Here is a 4,606-nt window from a genome sequence, read left to right on the forward strand (position 1 = left end):
AAACATTTTTTTCCTGTTTGTTTTTTGTGTTCCATTCCAATTCAGAACAGGGCCAAGTTTTGAAACCTGAAATGGAATTTCTCTGTTTCATACAGTCTAATAACAAAGAAGAGTCACTTCTTTGTCTAATAATGTTTCATGTGGACTGACTTACTTGGATACATACAAAATAAAACTGACTGTAAAAAGTATGCAGGAAGAACTTGCTGGTAGCACCATATGGAATAATTACAATGACAGCTCTCGAAGGGGTAAACCACTAAAAACTGTTTTGTATAGTCAGAGCAAGTAAATTAATACCCTAAGGATGAACAAATACGAAGTAATTGCTAGCGTAATAATTGTATCATAGGCATTGAATTCTACCCTACCTATTCAGCTCCTATATCTTCCTATCATGCTGGATTGCTGACAACCACTGGCTTCTGTTAAGGAGAAGCTGTGAGAGTTCTTGCACTTGATTGTATTCCACACAACCAAAGTAATTCAGGTAACCAATTATGTTGTAAGGACACTGTATCTTCTTGGTCTCTGTTTGTGGTTTTATGTTATTGACCATCCTTAATAATATGTGAATGATTGAAAGAAATGTATAGAGTGATTACTTGATTCCAGAAAGAAATTTAAGTTAACCTTCATGGACGTAACATTCTATCTAAATGTCAAATCTCTGGGATCTTCTCTCTGTGGCAAAGTGATCCAAGCTGTGTTTTCAGACAGTCCAACTCTAATATCATGACCTTGATCACAATGCTCATGTTAACACTTTGTAATAACGCAGGATAACATATGGCTGTGTAAATCCTTACTTTTGCTGGGAAGATGTGTTTCCACATGTACTGTATTCTGTGTTGCTGAATAAAAATGAGTTTGTTTTGATTTCAGCTAGTGTAGATAGGACTTTATTATTATTAATAATGATCTTTCTAAAGTTGTAGAATGATCTTAATTAAATCTGAGAAACTGCTTATGGTTCATTAAGTACAGTTTTCCCCCTTTTAATTTAACAAGCTTTAGAAGAAGTTGTATGTTAAGAGGGTATTTGATTGAAAAATGTTAAGAGTGTATGAGAGACTAATTTGGCACAAAACTGATTTTTCTTGATGCCAAGTGACATATGCAGAATATATGGCTAGTATTAAATAGGTTTCATAGCTGGAGAACCTTTATGCACAAGGTGATGCAAATGATTCACTTTCTTCATTACTGTAGGGTGATGTGAGGTGAGTCTTGCTGTGTGGCATGCAGAAGCAGTCTTACGGATGCTGGATTTAGATTGACATACTCTCTGCTGCACTTGTTTGAAATGCATCTATTTTTGATTATGCAGACTCTTAATCTTAAGTAATATGTTAAGTGCAGTGAGATGAATACAGACATTATATCTGGTTATGAGAAATCTAAATTAAAGCCCAAAGGATTAATCCTGAGCAGAGAGTGTGTTGATTTATTATTACAGTATACACTTTCACTGTAGCTTTTACAAGCAGGTTCTCTGCAAAAAAACACTTTCAGTAGAGCATGAACAAAACATGCTGATTCATACACAGAATTTCTACACCCCCTCCCCCTCCCATGACATTTCCCCTCCAACCCCATTTATAGTTGGCTCTTTTTTACCCTTTGGCCAGTTTGTTTTGTTAGTGGGCTAGAAGAGTCTACAACTGTTTATTTTCTCCATCAGTATGGCTGAAAAGATGCTGCCTGGTACAGAATTCAAATTGTGACTCCTAGCTACCCCCTGCTCCAAAGCTGTGATTATTCTCAGTGGCTCTGAGGAGAATCTTTTTTGTTCCACTGGAATAATACAGCTGCAAAATGATCCCCAACTCAGATTAACCATTTCCTCTTTGCTATCTGCAATAAAAAACACTGAGTTATCTCCAGCTATATCTTCTTTGGAGTTATACCACTTCTTAACTTGGTCTTAACTTTTTATATGGCTGTGTAAGGAAAGTATTTGATTAATCTGTGCAGTGAGCATGCCTGATGTTACTCAATAATTCAATAATTGCTCAGAAACTGTTGAAACCTCACTAGATATGAAAAGAAAAAGTGAATTATACATACCAGTATGTGCATGTGCTGCAGTTAGTCTTAAAGTTTTGAAAAATAGGTGCCAACATTATGAATGCAAAATGTACACACAGGCACAAGCAAATTATTCCATATCCACACTTCACAAATATATGCACAATGCAGTCAATTGTACATGTAGAAATTATTTTCATTTAAATACTGCTGGGAAGAAAGACACTTAGAATAGCAGAAAAAGTAAAAAGTAACTTAAACTCTGCCTACTCCTTTGTACTTGTATGATAATTTAGACATCTGTCTAAAGACCTTATTGACTTTGATCATATAGTCATTCCACTTTTAGCCCTGCACCAAGAAATCTCACTTCAGAGAAGAAGATGCATGGCAGTGGTCTTAAACTTTAGCATAATAGGTTTCGATTGGATACCAGAAAAACATTTTCACTGTTAGAATGGTGAGATGGTAGAATAGAATACCTAGGGAATCTCCTTCACTGGAGGTATCCAAGAAGCTTGATCAGCTTTGGTCTGGAATGGCTCAGAAGTAGCAATGCCTGGAGTAGGATGTAAAGAGCAGTAGTTGGTACACCCCTCTCCTCCCTCTCCAGCACACAAGATACTTAAGGGTCATGCAAAATGGAAATTAGAGGGTCCAGATGGAAATGAGAGAGGATCTTAGTAAGCAACAGGAGAATTAAGAAGATCTCCATGACCAGTTTAGTTATGAAACAAGATTAAAGGAGCTAGGACAAGTTTATGGACAGGATAGAAGGACAGAAAGGGGAGGTGGGGCTCTCCATTTAAGGTGTGTGTTGAGGGGTATGATTTTGCCTAACCAAATTGCAGTGATGAGAGAAGGGATTTTCCATGCTTCCAAACTTTGCTGGTTGCCATATGGGGCTGTTTTCTGCCCTTCTTTTGCTACTGGTGTCAGGGAGTTTTCTTTTGCCTTCCTCAGATGCATTGAGTGCTGATTTCGGACAAGGCTGGGTCTTTTGACTAGGTTGTACTGATGTTCTGGCTGGGACTTAGGAAGCAGACGTTCCTTGCTAGAAGGCTTGTCTCCTTTGTTCAGGGTCAGATGGATCACCACATTTAGGATTTGGAAGGAATTGGTATGGACTGTGAGGGTCAGACTGATATGGACTGTGAGTGGTTTTGCCTTCTTCTGTCACGGTCCTCTTCTTTTCCTTTCTCAAGTGTATTTAACAAACTACTCCTTGTCTTTTTAGTGGCAGAACATTGTGAGTGCCCTCATTCCCCTGCTTCACCTGTTGCAAGTTAGGATATAACACAAATTATTAGAGAGTAGATTTAGATTAGACATCTGCAAGAACTACTTCACAGTTAGGGCGGCTAGGAGCTGGAACCAACTTCCTAGGGAAGTGGTGCTGGCTCCTACCCTGGGGATCTTTAAGAAGAGGCTTGATGACTACCTGGCTGGACTCATTTGGGTCCAGTCTTTTCTCCCGGCCAGGCAGGGGGTCAGACTTGAAGATCTACAAGGTCCCTTCCGACCCTACTTCTATGATTCTATGTTTTGATATTTTCAAGTGCTGTATTGGTAGTTGTGAGAGAGGGCTATTGGTATAGTCCTAAGACTAGCTAGACAAACACTAGTATAGGATGGTTTGAATAAGGATGATTCTTTCCTAAGCAGGAGGTTGGGATCAATTACCTCCTGAGACCCCTTTCAGCCCTACTTTTCTGTGATTCAAATATTTTCTTGGATACAGTGTGACCCTGAATATAATATGCACCTTGTTTTTGAAAGGCAGAATAAAGAAGGAAAAACAAAAATTTTCAAAGTTATGGTGCCCTAGAGTAGAGACAGAGCCTACTCTTCAACTGACATACCCTCCGGAGAAGTCAGATACTTAGTTTCATGTCAGAAACTACTATTAAATATCTTTTCTGGCATCTTATTAAAATATGAAAAAAGAAGGAATGACAACTAAAGCACCTGATATCAAGTACAGCATTCTGTGTAACTACATACCTTAGTATTTAGCAAGAGATAACTCAACCAGGTGTAGGACCTGCTCAGGTGTATACCAAGGGACAAGTTGTCTCTCAGGAAGGGGGGGTGCCCAGGGCTTTCACAAGGGGATTAAGGTGTCTCTTCACTAATGCAAGAAGCATGGGGAACAAGCAGGAGGAGCTTGCTCTCCTGCTTGCAAGTAGTAAAATCGACCTGGTTGGCCTAGTGGAGACATGGTGGGATGAAACTTTTGACTGGGCAGTAGACATAGAGGGCTATAGGTTGTTTAGAAGAGATAGGAAGGGGAAAAAAGGTGTGGGGGGTTGCTCTCTATGTTAGGGAACAGTATACGAGTTTTACCTTCCAAATGGGACCAGACGAAGGCTTAACTGAGACCCTGTGGGTCAAGCTCCAAGGAGGGCGGGGGGAGAGGGATCTGGTGGTAGGGGTTTATTACAGGCCACCACATCAGGAGGAAGAGCTGGATCTGGAATTCTCCAGGCAGCTGGGGGAGGCCATGAATGCAAAGGATGTTGTGGTCATGGGTGATATGAATTACCCTGACATCAACTGGGAGGAGCAGTCGGCC

The 4,606-nt window shown here is 39.9% G+C and overlaps 1 protein-coding gene across 1 annotated transcript in view; it reads left to right on the forward strand.

The window, feature by feature from the left end:
• The first annotated feature begins 227 nt into the window (after positions 1 to 227).
• The window catches only part of CNTN5 (contactin 5), a 1,308,168-nt gene continuing 1,303,789 nt past the window's right edge, over positions 228 to 4,606 (forward strand). Inside the window, exon 1 of the mRNA XM_019525021.1 lies at positions 228 to 490. The gene's annotated coding sequence lies outside the window, so the exon portion shown is untranslated. The remainder of the gene's footprint in view (positions 491 to 4,606) is intronic.

This window comes from Gavialis gangeticus, unplaced genomic scaffold (assembly GCF_001723915.1).
Source record: "Gavialis gangeticus isolate Ggan-Ray unplaced genomic scaffold, GavGan_comp1, whole genome shotgun sequence".
NCBI lineage: Eukaryota > Metazoa > Chordata > Crocodylia > Gavialidae > Gavialis > Gavialis gangeticus.